The sequence below is a fragment of the Lonchura striata genome, chromosome 3 (genome assembly GCF_050655825.1).
Source record: "Lonchura striata isolate lonStrDom1 chromosome 3, ASM5065582v1, whole genome shotgun sequence".
NCBI classification, from domain to species: domain Eukaryota; kingdom Metazoa; phylum Chordata; class Aves; order Passeriformes; family Estrildidae; genus Lonchura; species Lonchura striata.
The window spans coordinates 40043907-40064968 of NC_140705.1; the positions used below are offsets into that span (position 1 = coordinate 40043907).

At 38.6% G+C, this 21062-nt stretch overlaps 1 long non-coding RNA gene across 2 annotated transcripts in view; it reads right to left on the bottom strand.

The window, feature by feature from the left end:
* The window catches only part of LOC116183425 (uncharacterized), an 85601-nt gene that overhangs the window by 27334 nt on the left and 37205 nt on the right, over window positions 1-21062 (bottom strand). The window contains exon 1 of one of the 2 annotated variants that reach the window (XR_014953696.1): window positions 9078-19333. The exons of the other annotated variant lie outside the window; for it this stretch is intronic. This is a non-coding gene — a long non-coding RNA (uncharacterized LOC116183425). Of the gene's footprint in view, window positions 1-9077; window positions 19334-21062 lie in introns of those variants that run through there. 2 annotated transcript variants of the gene reach the window in all.

The following is a 21062-nucleotide window of genomic DNA, read 5'->3' on the forward strand; positions in this document are numbered from 1 at the left end:
TCTTTTTCTTTCATCATCTGTGCTTGTGCTCTTATCTTTCTCCCTTCTCTTCTCCATTCATGGTCTCCATCCTTCAATTTCCCCTTTTTTACATGCTTTTCACTCTTGTCCAATCCTTTCATATCTCTCTCCCTCTTCTTCTGCACCTTTATTTACTTCCTGTTATTTTGCCCTTTTTCCTCTAACAGATTATTAAGAGCCATGAAACGTGTAGCCACAAGCTGTGTCTGACTAGGCAACCTGAAATGATAGCTGATATGTTTTTCAAATAAAGCCAATCCTCAGCTTTATTTTTTGTGAGGTCAACAGAAACTGGGTGTAGTTACCAGCTCTCTGGCTGGGTATGTTTTGAAAAGCTTAATCTTACTCCCTTGCCTTGAAAATGTTGGTTATTGTCTCTCCTGCATGAAGATATTATAGGTATGAAGTTTTATTGGCAGGGAGGGGAGATAGGTCTTTTATTTCAATTCTGTATGCTAACTAGTGCTAATTTACAGCACACAGGATACATCAAAACATGACAGAAATAAATGTAACTTCATGCACTTGTCCATGTCAATCTTTAGGAAAAAATAGAGGGAACTCTATGCTGTACAGGCTTTATTTGCAAGCACAGAGATTTCCTAAATTACTGTCCTAGCTGATCAAACAAATAACCATGGCAATAGGTTGAGAGCAAACCCTTACTCCAAGTCTTTGTGACCCTCTCCAGCTGCCACACATTTGGCCATCGCCCATGTTCTCTTGCCATGACAGGCCTCTATGTCATGAAATGTCCTAGCCTTGGCATCAAGTCTGAAGTCAGCCATGTAAAAGGACCTAATTCCTGTTGCACAAAAGAAGGAATGGTAAAATCTGCAGTGTAAACTGAGAGAAAGCTGAATATTGCCTTGTGAGGGTTTCAGTTCTTTTAAGTTTTAGATTTGCTAAAAATTCTGTCACGTCACATATCATCTATTTCATCCTCTTTCCCAAACACTTTGCACTTTTTTTGAGGCTTGGGATTGATTTCTGCAATCCTCCAGGAGAAGCAATCATCATGTTTCTGTTTCTTTTATTAGCATTTGTCTTAAAACCACTAGCACATGTCTAGTTCTCTCTTTTTTTTTTTTTCCAGATTCCCAGATGTCTATTTTTGGCTCCAGCAATCTGTATTTCAGAGTGTTTGTCATGTGTCAAGTTAAGATTATAACTTCGACCATTTAGAACAGAATAATTTGGATCCAGCATTTGCTTGAGAGGACAAGATACTTTTTTTTCAGGAGCAGAAAAACTATCTGGCACATCCCCTGCCCCATCAATTCCTATCTTCCCCACCAATAGGCCAGCAGAAAGACTCTCTGCTGGAGTGGCAAAGAAAGGAGATCTATTGGCGTCATGCTCATATTTGATGTTTCACCCAAATCTGGCTTGGACATTCTGGAAGAAGTTTTGAATTTAGACAGACCTGGCAAATTGATCTATTGTACCTCAGCAGCCCTCTGCAGTCAGTATGAAATGCAGAGTGTAAGGCAGACCACAGCAAGAATTGTTTACAAAGCAGAGTAGGAGATTCATGAGCAATCTTCAGTGATCATGGACTACTTGGTGTATGCAGACACTCCCTATGTTTTTGGTGGTTGTATATTATTTAATGTAAACCTCAGCACAAAAAGAACACACTATTGTCCTTCTAACAAATATCTGGCAAATATCTTTTAACCAATACATGGCAGTTTATAAGACTTTAGATCCACTCAGCCTCATAATACCCTCATGGATGATATCAGAATATATAGAACAGCACTATGAATACAAAGTCACATGGATATTTTCACTCATATTGCCTTCAGTTTAGTTTGCACATATAGTAGTATTCAATACATGGTTAAGCACACTTCATTCCAAACATAAATTCCCACTGAAGATCAGTGGTTTCCTATGGCACATGCTGGAGTGTGTGCCATGCTGAAATATAAGCAAGTCTGCCTTCATTTGAGTTAATCTTAATTAACCAGATTAAATCTAGCCATTACTTATCTGTAGAGTCTCTTTAGCAATACTTAGGAAAACAAACATTTATGTATGTCTGTAAGCATGTGTGTCTGTAGAGATGTGTATATTAATGCATGCACATGTGTGTTTGCATGTGTGTGTACACCACAGCAAGAATTCAAGTTATATTCCCCAAGGGAAAGTACTGGAGTGACTGTGTTGAATCAGTTTCAGTGCTGGTTGCAGCTGTTTTAAAAGCCTGGTTGGTTTTTTCATTCACCTCAGCCTGGATTTTAGTTTTTATTTTTGGACTTGCTCCATGGAAGAATGAGATGGATATAGGAAAGAAAACATGTCAATTCCAAAATTGTTGCTTTGCCTAGAGTATTCTTATAGAATTTGTGGGCATTGATCAAATCTAAAGGTTCCATTTAAAAAATGGCAGCCATTTTTTTTCTTTTTTCAGAAAAGGGAATAAATCTTTAGAGAAGATGTTGACTTAATTTATCATGAGTAGGGGGAAAATGAGACTAACACCTAGGAGTTTGGTAATTAAGAGAGAACAGAATGGATGACAAGATAGCTTCAAACATTGCTGGGCAATTTTTCCTTCAATAGAGACTGACGGCAATGGGGAGTCTATGGGGCCAAACCTGTGTCATGCCAGCCCATGCTTTCTCTGAATTAGCTGTCATCCTGTTGACTCCCACCTCTCACTTCTGGCACAACCAGCGTACACTCAGCAATACATAGTGCCTACATAACATATAGCCCTAACTGGAATAATAAATGCAGCTTAAAGCTGAGCCTTGAATCATAGAATCATAGAATGTTAAAGGGCTGGAATAGAACTTAAAGATCATCAAGTCTCACCTCCTACTGTCCTGCACAGAAATACCTCCCACTAGACCATATTGCTCTGGGCCTCACCTTGCTTTGAACAATTGCCAGTGTTGAGGGATCCCCAACCTCCCTGGGGTTCAGTGTCTCAATTCTTCCTAATAGGTAACTTAAACTTCCCCTCTTTCAGTCTGTACCCATTCCTCCTTGTCATATCACAACAGTTCCTGATGCAGGGTCCCTCTCTGGCTTCCCTGTCAACCTCTTCAGATACTGGAAGGTTGCCATGAGGTGTCCACGAAACCTTCTCTTCCCCAGGCTGAACAGCACCAACTTTCTCATCCTCTCTTCATACAGGAGGTGCTCCATTCCTCTTGACAACTTCAAGGCCTTCTCTGGACTTGCTCCAACAGTTCCATGTCCTTTTTATCCTTGTGGGCACCAGAACTGTGCACAGTACTCCAGGTGGATCTCACAAGAGCAGAGTGGTAGAATCACCTCCTTAACACTGCTGGCTAAACTTCTTTTGATGCAGCCCAGGACATCATTGGCTTTCTGGGCTGTGAGTGCACACTGCCGGCTCATGTTGAGTTTCTCTTTAACCATCATCCCAAAGTATCTCTCCACAATGTGACACTCAGTCACTTTGCACAACATGCAGGTGTGTCTGGGATTGCCACAACTCAAGTGCAGGATCTTGCATTTCACATTGTTGAACTTCATGGGGTTCACACAGTCCCACATCTCAATCATGTCAGGTCTGTCTGGATGACATCCCTTCCCTCCAAAGTGTCAACTGCCTCAATTTGCTGAGGCTGCACTCAATCCCATTGTCCATATCACTGGTGCCACCTTCACTTCTTCCAGTCCTACTCATTAGTCATCCCCATGTTTTTCCCTATTATGACCTGTTTCAGCAACAAGAACTAGAGCTCTTTCTGGCAAAGGGTGTAATCTACAGCAGGGTTTTCATGAGACAACTGCCACCCTATTTACAGGCTGTGTATTAGTTAATATAATTAAGGCATTGGTGCTGTAAATTAAATAGTATGGAAGACATTTTGCTGGCATAAGATCTGCACAGTATTTTCCATGTGCTTGCTTATGAAGCATGAAAAATGAACAAAAATACACAAATTAGAAGTCAAGATGCTAAAACCTTCTGCAACGCTTTACCAGTACCGTGTTATTTCTGTTCTGAGGAACTTTCTGGAGATTTCCATAATGGATAGTGATGAACTTTTCTTCCTTCTTTTCCTTCCCCCTTTTTAAGTGATAGCTTCCAAATTTCATAAATCCTATAATGTTCTGCACTGTAATTTGTTTGGAAGCCTATAATTGTTTAAGTTTAAGCCAGGAGATAAAGAATGCCAAACCACTTGAGCAGAAAAGTTGTATTAATGGATTTGTATTATCACTTGCTGATTTATTTAATCTCTTTTGATCAAATTGTGATTCTCAAACAAAAACAAGAAAAACTCAAGCAGTGGTTTTTCACCATGAGGAGGAAATGGGTAGAATAACACACATACGCACAAAAAAAAAAAAAAAACCACACTGAGACAAAAGGGCTTTTGTAGCTGAAAGGGTGCATCAAAAGTCTTGAAGGTCAGTCATGATTCAGAGGAAAATATGTTGTAGGAAGAGTTATATTCAGTAATGACAGCTAAAAATTTTACTCTTGGTTACAACCAAGAGACTGATCCTTGTGTTTCTTCACTGTGGTATCTGGGGATACCTTTCCCAGTGTTAGCAAAAACTAGCACACTTATTCTAGTAATCAGAAATACATCAATCTGCACCATTTCCAGCTATGAACTGTTAATGTATCCCTTTATATACAGATTCTTCCTATGCTTTCATAACTGGAGTAGCAAGAGGTTTAGCACCAGATGTGAGAAAAGTTGAGAAGTGTATTGAAAAAAGAATATGAGTCTTTGTTGACATTTTTTATAAGGTTTATAGCAAAGGTCCTTTTTCCAAAAGAGTGAAGATAAAGTACTGGGGGGTGTTCATATGTTATTAATGGCCTACATATTGGTGTGCACAATTTCTATGGAGGTCCATTTAGATATTGTGTTATCATCTTGTATAAGATATTTCTGCAGTAAACATTAACAGAGGACACCTCAACACCATGATATAGGAAGCAGAATATCTAGCTGCTATTCATCTGCAAGGAGTCAACATTGCACACTATGAATAAACTCAGTTCAAATGCATATGTGAATAAACAATTTTGCTGGTTTTAAACACACTCAATTTTCACAAGAGATACTATAATTTGGTTTTATACTTTGTATCATAAGTCCTTGAATGAAGGTTTTTTTGGTTCCAGTGCCACTTTAGCCCATCTCTGAACTTTAAAAAATATGGGAGCAATTTCATTAATATTAGATTACTTTCTGCTCCTGAATTCATTACATTCTGAATTTCCTTAATGGATCAAGGCCTCTGTGAGAAGAAAGTTATACTAAAGGTTTGACATAACTCACAAAGAGATGGTGCTATTTTTATTGCAGACAGCAAGAATTATACTCTCTTTGTATTCCTGTTTTAGGGGGGATAATTTCAGTCATTGAAGGAAACACATCCCTGGATTTGCTACCAAAGCTAAAGGAACATTTCCTTGTAATGGCAGCTCATGAGCTTTACAACAGTTTGCATCATGGAAACTGAGTTTTTGTAAAAACTGAAGGACAAGTAGCTATTATTTCAGACTTCTGGTGTTTTAGACTTTCAGTCATTGATTTTCCATTGAAATATGTTTTCACAAATGTTTTTCTTTCTCCTCTATCTGATATTTGTAATCAGTACACTACCCTTTTGATAAAATGTGATTTCCTCTTCTACATTCCTATAATACATCTCTTCATCTATGAAAAGCATTTAGATAGCAATGTCTTCAGTACAATTCATTATTTTACCTCTGGATAGGTAGAAATATTAAAGCATTTCATTTTATTAACTCAGCTTAAGACTTCTATAATGTTAAAGTCCTACCAATAAGCTGATTTGAAGACTGATACACAGACCTTGTATAAGGCCTTCTGCCTCAGCAGACTGTTATCCTTTATAAAAAAGGTGTGTAATTCTGGATTTCATACATGCAATTAGATAGTGCTTGGCAAACTATACCATATTTCTATCAGGAAGCAAACATTAAGTACATGTTACACAATATTTCATTTATGGCATGATATAGATGCAATAGAGAAAAAATTTAATTAGCTGGCATAAAAAGTGAAAAAGGGCAGATGCAATGTAACAGCACATCAGGAGATTTCAGTAGGGTTTGTAAATATTTTTTATATCTAGTCATAAGGACATACTTATCTGCTGAGGGCCATGGATCGCGACATTGCATCTTTCAGCGCATGGAAAGTGAGGGATGGGCTAGAACAGGGAGCCATGCTCCAAATCACAAACACTGAGGTATGGGAGTCATACATTCCTTGGGCAAGAGGCTGTGAAGATGGGTAAGTCCAGCCAACATGCCTGCAAAGCATCAAAAGTAAGTACAAAGGTCTGATGTTGGGCCAGGTCAGCAGCACCCAAAACCACACATGTACAAAGGAGGCTCTGCACACACAACACACTGTGGAAGTCAGGGCAGGGCTGTCATTAACACTCAGCCAAAAGAAAGATACACAACTGATGAATAAGTCTTACATTTTGGTTTGCATTGCAAGATGATTTCCTTTGCTGTGGTACCAGCCAGCAGACCACATATGATTGTTCAGCCTGGATAGTCACAAATGGAGTATCTTGTATAAAATGGATACAAAGCCTAGACCATCTCCAAGCACTAGTTCTGATGAATGTCTGTTGATTTAATTATGATTTAATGACATGTACTGACATTTACCTGATATTCTGAGGTTCCCCATTCAAGGAAAATTTTTTCATTACAATGACTAAATTAATTTGATAATGTGCAAACAAAGTACTCCATTTGTAATTATGTGAGTGGGAAACTTTGTTATTTCACTTGAGCCATTAATGCTTCTCCATATGATCCTGCTCCTACTATTGATTTTTTTAGTACATTTTGCACTGAGCCATCTGAAGAAAACAAATTAAAGCAGAGGATTTATGAGAAAGCCACACAAAATCCCAAAGATGATATTGTCCTCACTGAAATCAGGTGGTATTCAAAAAAAAAAAAAAAAAAAGAGGTGAGGAATGCAAAAAAAAAAGAGAGCACAAGCTATATTCTGGAAAAAATTAATTACTAAAATCTTACAAGCCTCAGGGGAGACATATGCCTGTAATCAAATTCTGGGAAACAAGCCCCTGCAAACTCTCGCATTTCAACTTCCAACTCACTACCATTTCATGTTCATTTTGTGATAAAATGTGACTCTTATAAAACAAACAAATAAACAAACAAAAATCAGCTACAAAATTTCCACTTTTCCATGCAACTGAAAAATCTCCCAAGTTCAAAACAAAGCAGCTAGCTGCATTCCAAACTCTTCAGAAATGAGGTAATGACTTTGCAATTTCATTCCTTTGGTTGGAGCAAAGAATAGAAAGTGGGAAAAGAGAGTCTCAAAAAATGTACTTTTTATCCCTTCCCCGTTGGTTGCCTTCTGCAGCTTTCAGCCCCAGGATTGCAAGGGATGATGTAGTGCAGCCGGTATGTACGGAAGCACTTGCAAACCCATTGTACTTAATGAGACTTGGAAACCAGTCAGGACCAGGCCACTTCTTCTTGTGATGCTTTTCATCAAGACCATAAAGAGGGACAGAAGAGAGGCGTGAAATGTTCCATAGTTTTAGTAAATATTTAGGACAGGATTTTTCAAAACTAGCCAGCTGATTTCCAAACATGCTCAGCTCCCAGGAAGCTCCTGAACAAGAGCCCATTCCTTTCAAGTATTGTCTGCGCTCTGTTTCAGATCTCAGCTTAGAGGACACTGCTACCAGACCAGCAATCAAGCACTCAAGGAGGAGATGCAGAACAAAACTCTTTTCCATATAAAAGGAGAGTTACTGGAAGAGTGTGCTATTTTAAAGGGTTTGGATGTTATTTTCTGTTTTACACTCAGCTCTCTGTTCTTGTCAATTCTACAAACATTTTAATATTCCTGACTTCACAGTTCCTCACAGTGTAAACTCTAACACCACCAACAAAATATGTAGCCTTAGATTACATCAAAAGATTCTTGTTTGAAGGAAAACGGGTCAGGAGTGTTGTGTCCAGACCTTGCGGAAGTGTGAAGTGGTCTGAGCCAAGTCCAAGGTGAAATAGACGTAGCCAAGATTTATGACAAGTACATAAGCTGCCCAAACAATTGTCATCCAGCATTGACCCAAAACATATCTCCAAGGTCCACCAAAGAGATAATTCAGGCTTCAGGGGTGCTGCATTTCATTTAGTAAAGGACACATTCATACCACTGTGTATGTGGATGTGTTTGTAAATATCTGCATCTATAATTTATGAAGCCACCTATTTGAGATTCTAGTCATTTATCAAGATGCTTTTGAGACTTGAGTCCCTATTTTGCAGACCAAATGTTAACATTTGATTGAATTTATTAACTCAATTAAATAAGAAGTGTTCCACATTAGAAGGCATAATGTCGGAATTAATTCCCAAAAAATGTGGTGATGCTTTAACTAATATCCTGTGACCTCCTGATACTCTCCAACACTGTCCTGATGATCTCAGTATAAATAATCACATCAGAGGTTTCCCAAGTATCTCTCTCCAGATGATATCAGATGTCTCCAGAGGGGCATGTGTGCATCCCCCTTTTGGCCAGCAGAACCACAGAATGCACCCCCTGCCTTTTCCTAGTCTCTCTTTCCTCCATCCTTCAGTGTCATTCACATTCCTTCACAGAAGAACAAGGTGCCAAATCTAGCTGGAGTGATCTTCAGGTAAATATTCCCTTTACTGACTTGATCCCAAACAGAAGCAGGATGTGGATATTTGAATATTTGACCAGGTACAGGGCCACAAAAAGAGTAAGTATCTAGGGATAGAAATCCAACCACACACATACAATCTGAAAATATGTCCTTGTTATTAGTGATCCATAAAAAAAATATTTTTGCTAACTTACAGCAATCAAGGTAAGTGTCTGTTTCTTTGTCAATATTTGCCTGGTGCAGATCAATTCTGCACCGTCACCAAAAAAGCAACAGCAAAAAACATGAGGCCATATGCGGACAGACGGCCTCAGAATCCAATCAAGGCAGTACAGCCCATCACTGACATCTCACCATCACACTGTCTACTCTCTCCTTACCTATTGATTTGAAGTCAATTGAAAGTGGGACCTCCGTCACCAAGCTGATCAAATCACCTCCCCCCCAAGCTCTTCTTGTAGTTAGGCTGCTCTAATTCTGAAAGAACAGGAAATAAGCTCATTAAAGGCAGTGCATGTAACAGGTTTTCTCATAACCACTGCAACTTGCAATCTGGCATGAAACCAAAGGCAACTTTTGCTGTGCAAGAAGAAAGAATCAGCAACATATTCTCAGACTAGCAAAAAGTTCTTGAACTCACTCACACTGGGGAGTGATAAAAGTCTGAACACCATGCCAGTACAACAAACTGTTCCCTCCAATTCAATCATTAAATAACACATGAAAATGTTCATAAAGAGAGGAGCAGAGAATATGAGGAATTTTTATTCTGTGCCTAGAAAAGAAGATGAAACATGCAGACTCTGAACTTTAACCTCACTAAACTAAAGAAGGCAATTACAAAGGTGACAGAGAACAGGACACATCCATAACAGAGCTCCACAGGCATCCAATGCATTCTAATCTCAAACATCCTAATTCCCATTTTGCATTATAAATCCCAGAAATTCTTCTGGTCAGGAGTTGAAACACCTTCGGTGGAAAGAGGTATCCCTACTGTCCTTCGGAAAGATCATGTCTCACCTCCCTGAGCCATTCAGGCACCATGCTGGACAGGGGATATCTGTCAGGGGCACATAACTCTGTAACACACTCCTCAGCCTAAACACACTAACTATCCACTAAAGAATGATAAAACAGAGACATGCTGTAGGAAAGATTTTTTTTTTTTTTGTATAATCTTAAGGATTCACAAAGACCTGGCTATATTCTCATTTCTTTCCTTGTCCTGCTATTCCACAGACATCTGACAAAGAGTAAAAATATTTTATTAAAACTGCTTTTCCATTTTGACATTCTTATGGAATTTGCCGCCCCAAAAAAGTATTCTTTAACTCTTGAGATTATTAATACCAGGTTTGCAATTTCTCATAAAAGGACTGCATGCTTTGTTGATTTTTCTACCACTCAAGATGAAAGTAAAAATTTCATATTCCACTGCACATTTTAACAGCAATGATTCTTACACTATATATACATACTCTTATATAAATAGTATATATTTATATTATATATACTATATACATAAATCAATATTCTTATAATAATTTATGTATTTTATCTCATATAATCCGCCTGCCTGATACAGCTTTTTCTAAATTCTGAAAGACTACTATCTCCTTATGCACTGCTTCTACTCAGACAGATGGAAACAAATATATGGACTATTGTCTTTTAATATTAAAAAAATCCTAAAAATTTATAATTAATTCTCTCCCAAAGAGTCCTACTTGATTTTCACCACTGTCTGTGTGGGTGATTTGGAGATGTTTAAGGGAAGCCACTGTTCTGTTGCAGAATGAGTCCCAAACATAGCTAATGTGTTAACTGGCTGTCATGAGAGAAACATGAGAGAAGCACACATCAGGTTTAGTGTGCATGTCCCTGTTTAGTTTAGGCCTAGCATACAGGATAGCACTTAACCTGATCAGATTATATTTGCATGACAGATACTTACGATGCTTAAAACATCTTTCTATTGTCATGACTATGTTCTGACAGAATTGTCTCTTTTGTTGAAGAATGCTCTCAACATTGCACAAATAAAATAGATCCTTCTGACACAATCCACTAAGTCCTTCATCTTGCTTTCTTATTAAGCTTTCTTTTTTTTCCTAGTCACCAACAGTGACTAAAAGTATCATTGACTTTTTAACTTTCCCCTGTTTTCTTGGAGAACTATTTACTGGCTTTCATTCCTAGTGAAAAAAACTTCTCATTTAACAAATGCATCATATTCTGTAGTCAAATCACTACCAACTCTTTTTACTTTCATCATTTGGCTTAATTCAGAAAATTTCATGCTTCACGTAAATCACTTTTTTCTAACTCAAAATTATTCCTTATTGAATAAACTAGAGTCACTTCAGTCAACAAAAATAAAGTAAAAAGATTCTAACCCTCCTTTGGTAGTTTACATTATTTATCCACTTGTAAAGTGGTGTGATTCTGATGCAAATGAAATACATTTTTAACTTATGTTTTCTCTTCTAATAGAAAATTACTCCAAAAGGCTAGAAATGTTCCTATTTGTGTAAGTGAACTTTCAATTACTGTAATCCCACAAGAACTGTACATGTGTGTATATATATATATGCCCGTGTTCATTCAGAGCAAAATTGAACCCATTAGTCAGTGCTTCACTTTGTTCTTGTTGGAACTGCCATTCAGGTGCTTTGATAAAACAAGTATATCAAGATCTTTTGGGATAACAATTCAGAAATGTTCATTCTCAGCTTTTAGTTTGGATCCAGGCTGGAAATATATTTCAAATCTCACTGAACCAGATTTATGGCATAATGTAATAGATGATTCACCAATACTTTTACTTGTGCCAGACTGAGACATAAACCCTAAATCAGCAATCAGTGACAGGTTTGGTACTGCATTGTCTATCTTAAAAAAACAAAAAATGGAAACAAAACAAAACGTCTCCTCAGGATATTAATGTGGTTGTGGAGATGCAGCAGTACCATGATACCAATACTAACATGGAAACCTTAATTTCCATATTTATATAAATTATCTACTGTAGCTTTTGTTAACACATGAAGTTTCCTTGAGTTCCTACATGCAGTCTGAAATACAGACAAAAAATATCAAATACTACCTTATTTTATTTCTGAAGTTCAAAGGAAATGGTATTTTCCATGCAAAAACTGTAACTGCTAAACTGTAAACTGGATAAAAGTCAGGGTACACAGTGATTCACATTTTAAGCAACTGTGTGTTTGAGTTTGCCATTCATATGTTCTGAATATGTTTTGAGATACACACTGGAAGTGTGTCTCTGTGCATGTGTGTGTGTGTGTGCTGTCATAACCTATCTGCCCAAGCATGGACTGTCTTGAAAGATTAAGTGCACCTATTTTGAACTGGAGGCTGCATGCCATAATTTTTAGCTAACCCGTTTCCTTCTTAGTGAAAACAGAAATAAAAATATATTGTGCACACTTCATTGCTAGAACCTTTGACCTCAGCTGCCTGTCTAGCTGAGACTGTGATGAATGCTTTGTGTCTCTTCATTTTTAATTGCTCATAAATTGTTATCCCATGAAACACAAAACTAGCCTTGTCCTCATTTTAGTAGGGGTTGGAGGTCAGCCTAACAGTAATACAATTAAGGAGTGTCTTTGTGTGGGGGTGTGGGAGTGAAGAGGGCAGGAGGGTTACAGAAGGTTGTGGTAGTGAAAGATGTATTCCTGTCCAAGGCAATACAAAGCAAATTCCACACATTCAAACAAAAGTCTTTAATGTTCAACAGTGTTGAGAAAAGCTTCTGGGAGGGCATTTAGAAGGGCAATAAAGTACACATCATCTTCTACATCTGTATAATCATTCTTAAACATACATGTACACATGGTTATATATGATAGCACTGATCTTCTCTTTGCAATGGCAGATTAATCCTGAGGGTCAAATTTTACTCAGGCATGAATGTTCTGATTTACTGATTTCAGAAAATATAATAGGCTACCTTTGACTCTTCTGTAAAATAATCTAAACCACATCTGTGGAGATAACTCTGCAGAGTTACTCTCCTCTCCATAATCTTCTTGTGGTTGTCACACACTTCCTTCCTGTTCTTGAAAAGCTGGACTACGCTTAATTCAAATAATATGCAGTATGCCACAACACAAAAATACCTTCCACTTTCAAAATGCCTGATAACAAATAATAAACTCTTAGCTCAGTGAGAAAAGGGATCTTGCGGTACCCAGTAAGGGCATTAGGGATCCTACTTTTGATTTTGGTTGAATTAATATGAAAATAAAGCAAGCTTTCTGAATTTTCTTTTGCCTCACACCACACATAATTCTGTTTAACAAAAGGCATTGATCTTTTGGTAATTGAGTATGTCTTCAGATTCCTACACATAAAACCATTCTGGTAATACTGGTTTCTTGTTGAGGTTACTATAGGCATTTTGTTCCAAAACCCATAACATTCCTTGTTTTCCTATTTAGGTCTAAGAAAATGTGGCATCTGTTGCTAAGCCACCAAGTTCTCAGCAACCCGTCATAGACCTCAGAAACAGACTTCTCCAGTCCTTTACACAGGCTAACTCCAACAGCTGTTTATAAAACACTAATAATATAGCATTTAGCACCCAGTGGTGAATTCTTCCTGGAGGACAGAAAATTCAACCACTTAGTCATAGCATAATGGCTGCTACCCGCTCACATAGATTCCAGCAGTCCAGACAGCAGAAAGTTTTAGTCTCAGTAAGTGACACACTGCTGATTTTGGCAGCCTAATTATCTGTACCTCCTCACCTGCATGCTCACCAGTGACCTGCTATCACACTTCCACAAAACATCCCACAGTTTCATCAGATATTGCATAGAAAGAGATGCAACATGTTACTATGGGAAGCTCCTAGAGTCGCATGATAAAAATATGAACTGGATTTCCAGGATATTCAGTTTTGCCTCAGAACTAAGTCTGGGTCTTTTTTTTTATACTGAAAAGTATTTATTTTTCAGTCACTAACATTTTATCATTTTACTTCATAGATTATTAATTACTTTCTCATGAACACTAATGCAGTGCTATTAGGAAAGAGAACAGAAGCTATTGCAGAATATTGTTTTCCCTCTAATGAGGGATTCCTTCTTGCTTTAGCTATACAAAGTGCTAGTAGTTAAAATTACAAATGGTCCCACTAAGGTTAAATTGTATTTCAGGTCTTTTGTAAAATGAATTCTCACTTTAGCAGATGAAAAATGGGGTGGAAAAATATGTATTTCTCTGATACATGGGGTCTATCACATTATGCTGTAATGTTTATCATGACTTCTGTAAGGCTTATCCTTTTACTTTAAAAATCCATTCCTTAAGTCTGATGATCTATGAGATTCATAGCTTCCTTGCTCAAAATGTAAAGCCATGGTAACATCCCTTGGAACCCAATATCAGTTGTGCCCCATGAAGTTCTTCTTCCATGAGAAGCTAGACAGCTTGCATTTTAAAACTGAGAAAAGCACTGCATTGGTTTCCTCCACATGACATTCCATGGAATTGCCAAGACTGATCCCTCCGTATCTTCAGAAATGCCCATTCTTCCTTATTCTTAATGTATATATGTATTTTCAGAAATTCTCTCAGGACTTCCTACCCAAAATTTAAGTATATCTTTGTCCTAGATGTTTTGGTCAGACATAAGCTGAAGCTCAACTTGCAAACACAGGTAGGCCTTAACATTTACACAACCCTTCTATAGACTTAATCAGAAAAAGCCTAGTATCAGCCAGATAAAAAAATCAGGGTGTATGTTTCAGATGTTTTCTCTATTAAAATTTATCAGAGCACAAATGAGAAATTTTGGTGCTCTTATTGAACTACAGCATTGACTTACAGCATTCACAATGAAAATGGCAGACCAGTTATTTTGTCTTAATAAAGTCTAATATTTCATTCTACTAACACAGAATTTTTCTTTAAACATTGTGTACAAAACCTCTCTAAAAATTCAGTAGGGTCATGTCAGGTGGGTGTTGCTGCCAACATCAGCCGCTCTGCAGCACTTTGCATCAGCAGGCAATCTGAGTAATAGGAATTCAATGGGCTCTCCCTTCTAATTTTTCTAAGAAAATGGTGATTTTGAGTAACTTTACTACTAAAGATACTTTTTTCCTCATAACTTTTCATGTATTCAGTTGTTCAGTTAAAGTAAATGTTCAGAATGGAGACTGAATCCTTGATACATTTGTACTGGATAATAAAGGGCTATATGGTGTTTTGAGGCCAACTGTGAAAAGTGACCTGACATTAAAATCAGATTGAAAGTAAGCTATGTCCTAGAAATTATGTGGCCTGTGACTGGTTTTCCCAATGATGCTGATAAAAAAGTCCATCACCTTTTTCCCCTTGTGAGTCCCTTACAAGGGAAGGGTAAGGGACGCAGCAGCAAAGTCAGTCTGATACCCCAGTACAAGTAGGGGATGGAGATCAAGGATACAAGGATTATTGATGTGAAAGAAACCACAGAAGCACCGGAGAATGGTCATGCAGGGATTACAGCTTCTCCGTCTGAAAAGGGAGCAGGATTGTTAACCCAACTGAAGTGCATCTACACTATTGCACATAGCAGGAGCAACAAAAAGGAGGAAGTAGATGCCATGCTGCAGCAGGAAAACTGGGACATAGTAGCCATCACAGAGACTTGGTGAGACAGGTCACAAAACTGAAGTGCTACAGTGGATGGCTATAAATTCTTCCAAAGGGATAGGCAAGGAGGCAGAGGCCGCGAGGCAGCCCTATGTGTTAGGGACTGTCTTGACTGTCTGGAGATTAATGATGGTGGCAGTAAGGTTGAGTGTTTATGGGTAAGCATCAGAGGGAACTTGTCAGTGCTGGGGTAACAACTGCATGATTTCTGGGGTCTTTTCCAATCTCACTGATTCTATGAAAGGCCACATGATAGGGCGACCGCTGATGGCAACACTCTGCCAAATATCACTGAGAGAAGGAAGGTTAAAGTCTGTCTCCCTCAAGCAAAACAAACTGAACTAAAAAAATAGTTCTAGGTGAGTTCTTGAAAGATACATTCCAGGTATGTAACTCCCAGGTATGTTAATAAAGCAGCTGTTTGGCCAAACAATATTTCTGATGTGTCTATTCCTTTGGCACTAGGAAGCCAAACATTTTCTTGCTTTTCAAAATACCACCTTTTAAAGAAAAAAGTTATCACCTTATGATGATGAGCCTACTTCTGTATATCATACTTAATTTCCTTTTTAAATATATTTGAGCCTCTCATTTGCAGAAGCTCATGCCTAGAAATAGTGCATCATGTGTTTTTAAAATTATTTAGCATTTACTATATATTACAAAGGTCTTGCATTTATGAGCTATTTTTCTTTAGGGCCATGGATTTTAAATGGGAAGTTTCTTAAAGAAAAGGAGAAAATTAATTTGAAGCTTCAGGAAGTCAGTGTCAGGGCAAAGCTAACAACTCTGTCTTCTCCAGCATGTGGCAACTTCTGAAGAGAACACTCCTGGACAAAAGCTGTCCCCTTTGAGGCAGAAAATTAACTCTTTCAGAACAGAGAACTCAGCCAGAAGTGTTGTTTAAAAAGCAGGTTATGTTTGGTTAGGATGCCCATTTTACAGTCCTAGTGTTAGAGGACCAGAGTAGCCAGGATTCCAGGGCACCTGCCTCTGCTTTGTGACAGAAGCATGCTGCTGCCTTGTATTTTCTTGCTGGTCTCAGGACGAGAACCAGGAGAGCAGTGAAAGCTGTTAAATGTAGTTCATAATGCAGCCATATCTTTGGCCTCAGCCCTAGCAAGCCCAGATGGGGAATAAGGGTCGTTTAGAAACAGAGCACTTCCCACAAACTAGAGAGAGAGAGATGTAAAACGTACTCACCTACTCATAATTTTCTTCCTCTGAAGTGGATACTGGGTCCTCTGTGACCCATTAGAGCTGGATTATTCTTCCACACTAAACAAAGAAGCTATCTGATTTTTTTTGCAAGCTTCTCAAACTACTGCCAACTGCCCAAAATGGGAAGACAAACTGCAAATCCTAATGAATAAACATTTTGCAAGATTAGCCATCTCCAAGCAGGAGATGTTCACTTTTATCTATTTAATTTATCAAACAAAAAATGGAAATGAAGATGGTAAAGCAAGATACCAAAATGATGGAATTGGAGGATTTCTCCCTTAGCTCTCAGCAGGAGTGTTTTCTGAGGGACAAAAGGATGATTAGAGACATGATGCAAATGAGACAGTGTTCTGGGTGGGGTTTCTCCACATCCACTGTAAAAAAGGAAAATTCCAAGCAGGAAAATGCATTTTAGCTTGTTCCCTTGTGGGTGTCTGGTGCTCGGTGATGCATCACAGGTGGGACATATCAAACAGTAAAACAAATCTTCACAAGCATAAGAGACATTTAAGATATCAGGAAATTGAACCCAGAGGAAAGAAGATCTTTATTTGAGAGTGGATGTGTGTTTTATTATGTTGGGTTATTTTAGTTTTCTTTACTGCCTTTCCACAGCATGGATAGAAAGCTTTCTTTAAAAATGAACAAACAAGTTCTCTAAATACTGCAGAATTTTGTGCCTACAGGTTATGGTTGGTTTAAGCAGTACATAAGGGAAAGCATAAAAGAGCAGGTATGCACACAAGAAAAGAAGCACTGACCTGCTGTAGCATTTTCCTTGGCAGCTGCCCAGATAAAAGCTGGTCTTTAGTAAACAACCTCATGGACTAAAAAACTCCTGAATTTATACATCAGAAACTAAATATTAGATGTGTCTGTTTGCCACCCCTTCTTAAAGTTGCCCACATAATCTTAAAATTATATCTGATGTACTTCAGTGATTAATTTTTGCATAAACAGAATCCTTTGTGAGCAGAATTTTTAAGTTCCAACCACTTACATTCCATCTTAAGTGCTAATGTGTATAAATAACTGATTTTCTGGAAATACTCAAGAGCACAGGAAAGGAAAGAAAGTTCAAATGACAACTTAAGCATGCTAATATGAACTGAAAATCAGTCAGAGAAGATGCACACTATCATTGGAGGTGGAGAATAGCCTCACATGTACCAGCGCTCCTAAAAGGCAGTAAATAAAGTAATAATTCAGTGTAAGTGACAAAAAGAAATTTTAATAATAGAAGTTTTTATAAAAAGATTGCTGTTTTTAAGGGACCACTAACAGTATTTTCAGAACTCTATCTAACACCATGATACATGTGCTTGAATCCTGCATATTCAAGATATGGAAGACATAAACTTCTTTTGTTTTCAAATTTAAAATTATGAGTAAGATGGATAAAATTTAGAAATAAACACATCTATTGCCATTCAAGACTTTTAAATGTTCTGAGTGACTACAAAAAATCATGTGAAAGACTAGTAGTTACTTCTACCACATGATAAGGAAACCAGTAAACAATTGCCCATGGAATTCACTTTATCTGATCACAACTACAGGTTATGTGATCGGTCTCATAGCTGAGTCCAAAGCCCATGGACAGGAGGATAAGAACTTCCAGAGAGCAAGTCATTCCACACCTAATACTTCTTCTAGCACTGGATTCAGTATCAGAAGGTACTTGGCCATTTTCATGAGCTGCACAGGGGTCTTAGACACTAACCTGCACCACCTCCTTGCCTCCAGATGACTATAGTTTGGCAAACTGAGCTTTAACAATAATGGGTAACTTGCACTCAAATCACACAATCGTATCACTCAAATCATACAAATCGTATTAATCTGATTTCTATTTTGAGCTCATTAGAATAGAAACTATTCCAAAGCCTGAGAAAGAATCAGCACTCAGGATTTATTTACTAACATTCACTATCCCAAAAATTTTCTTTTCTTCATACTAGATTTTCATTGAAAACTTTCACTTAAGTCTTGTCCTATGAACAGCAATCAAATGCAGAATAAAAATATTGCAGTAAATAACACCACCCTGTTAAGTATTAGAAAGATGAAGAAATTTTAGTTCTTGATGTTGTTTATGATGTCACCTTCAATGACTGGAGCCTTTTTATTTAAATTCCCCTGACAATACTCTATGTAGTCATGTTGGTCCAAATACAGAGGTGTGTTTCCCCATTCCCCCATTTCCCTATGTATTTGATTTAAGAGCAAAATGATCAAGGAATTCCCAAGGAAAACAACAGAAAAACACATGCACAAGTTGTAGATTGCTTCCTTGGGAGTAGAAATGGTTCCAGTGTTTAGTAGAGCAGCCAGGTACTTGCGCTCTCCAAAAATAGCTGGCAAAATTGCAGAGTGACAGCAGCTGAAAAGTCTGGTCAGCACATACACAGATCTTCTACAATGAAGTATGATGAACATCAACCAGTGATCTCGCTGTCTTCTGACATGAAAAGGGCTTTGATCAAGACTAGAAATAGGCAACAGTGCAAAGCACCCGAGGCACTTCTAGCAAAGCCAGCAAATTGACATAGAGCTCTTTCGTTATACAACACCAGAGTTTCAAGATAAAATATCTGTATAGGTAAAAGTCCTCTGCACTGAAAAATGGTAAAAATCTCTTTTTCCCACCAAGAATATTAAAGATGTACTACGAGGAGAGGAGAGGAGAGGAGAGGAGAGGAGAGGAGAGGAGAGGAGAGGAGAGGAGAGGAGAGGAGAGGAGAGGAGAGGAGAGGAGAGGAGAGGAGAGGAGAGGAGAGGAGAGGAGAGGAGAGGAGAGGAGAGGAGAGGAGAGGAGAGGAGAGGAGAGGAGAGGAGAGGAGAGGAGAGGAGAGGAGAGGAGAGGAGAGGAGAGGAGAGGAGAGGAGAGGAGAGGAGAGGAGAGGAGAGGAGAGGAGAGGAGAGGAGAGGAGAGGAGAGGAGAGGAGAGGAGAGGAGAGGAGAGGAGAGGAGAGGAGAGGAGAGGAGAGGAGAGGAGAGGAGAGGAGAGGAGAGGATGTGGATAGGTTCAATTCTTAGCACCTGACAGGAATTTCAAGGATATTGGAGACTTGGAAATGATTCAGAGAAAAGCTGTGGCTCAGTGACAGAGCTGGAACATATAAATCTTTTTCTTTCACAAAAAATATTTTTATAAAATAAGAATAATTTCTTATTTCATTACCACATTCTAGTGACTCATCATTCATTTATTATTTTCTCTTACCCTTCCAAAATACCCTCCTCTGTAAAGACATTGCAAAGTGCACAGCACATTCAAGAAAGCGTAAAGGGAAATTTGTGACAAATATGACAAATTTGTGAGCACATATGTCCTCCTAGCAGAGGGAAAGCAAGTATTTCAGTGAGATGTTACACTTTTTTTGTTGTTATTTATTTGTTTGAACAATAAATTACCCTTAGCCACTTACCAAAAAGCCTTTTGGTACTGTGTTATTTCTATACCTGCAAGACAGCCTGCATGGAATTTACTGAAAATGAGATCTGTCTCTGAAAGCCCCTCGTTTGCTTACCCTGTCCTGCTCCACAGTTGTAAAGTTTGTGTTGTTGCTATGTCTGCAACATTGCTGCTGCCTCAGACTGAGAACTGCTCCTTGATAAGACAGGGAATTCCATTAAAAAAAAAAAAAAAAAAGTATATTTATAGAAGCAAGGCTGACAAGGGTGGGGGGAGGGTATGGAGTGAATTGGAGAACAGGGAACAAGCACTCATGCTTGAAACCCCTTGCTTGTGCAATAATGAGCTTGAAAGCCTTGCTGAAGTGGTTTTACAGCTGTGCAACAAAATGGTGCGCTCTCCTCCCTTAATACTGACATTTTAATGTAGGATCACAGCTATTCAGATTGTCCATTGGAGCTGGCAGGCTGATGGTGTGAGCAACTACGCACTCTCATCAATGTCGCTTGGATGAAAGCTGCTGTCAGGCTCAATAAAATGGCAGGCTAGGCCAATCTGGCACACATGAAAGGAAACTGGAAGAAAGGCTTAATTGCACCTCCAGCAGATTCCAGTTATTCTGCTGGTCTGTTAACAACACGCAGCCTGGCATGCCAGGCCTGTCCAGTCCGCTGTGCTGCGCTGGTAGGAAAAAAAACTCCTTGAAGGTATGGCACAAATGTGCTCTGGGTTAGACCACCATAAACCCAAGCCAAGAGGTCACAAGCCTTCTCAGCTGACTTGGCAGCAGCTGCTGCATCCAGCAAAACACTGAGAACAGAGAAAGGATCCCTAAAAAAGGGTTGAGTTGATTCATTCTTGAGGGACTAGACTAGGATCCACCAGAACTGGGCAGGTGCCAAGATGGGCTGGGCACTCTTCTGAGACATCTCAGAGAAGCTCCAGTAGGAAGAGCACACATTAAAGAGAGACGTTAAGCCAAAGGAGGGGAGAAGAGGCATGACTGCTGAAACTGAATACTGCGACATTCACTCTGAGCAGAGTGCTGGGTGGC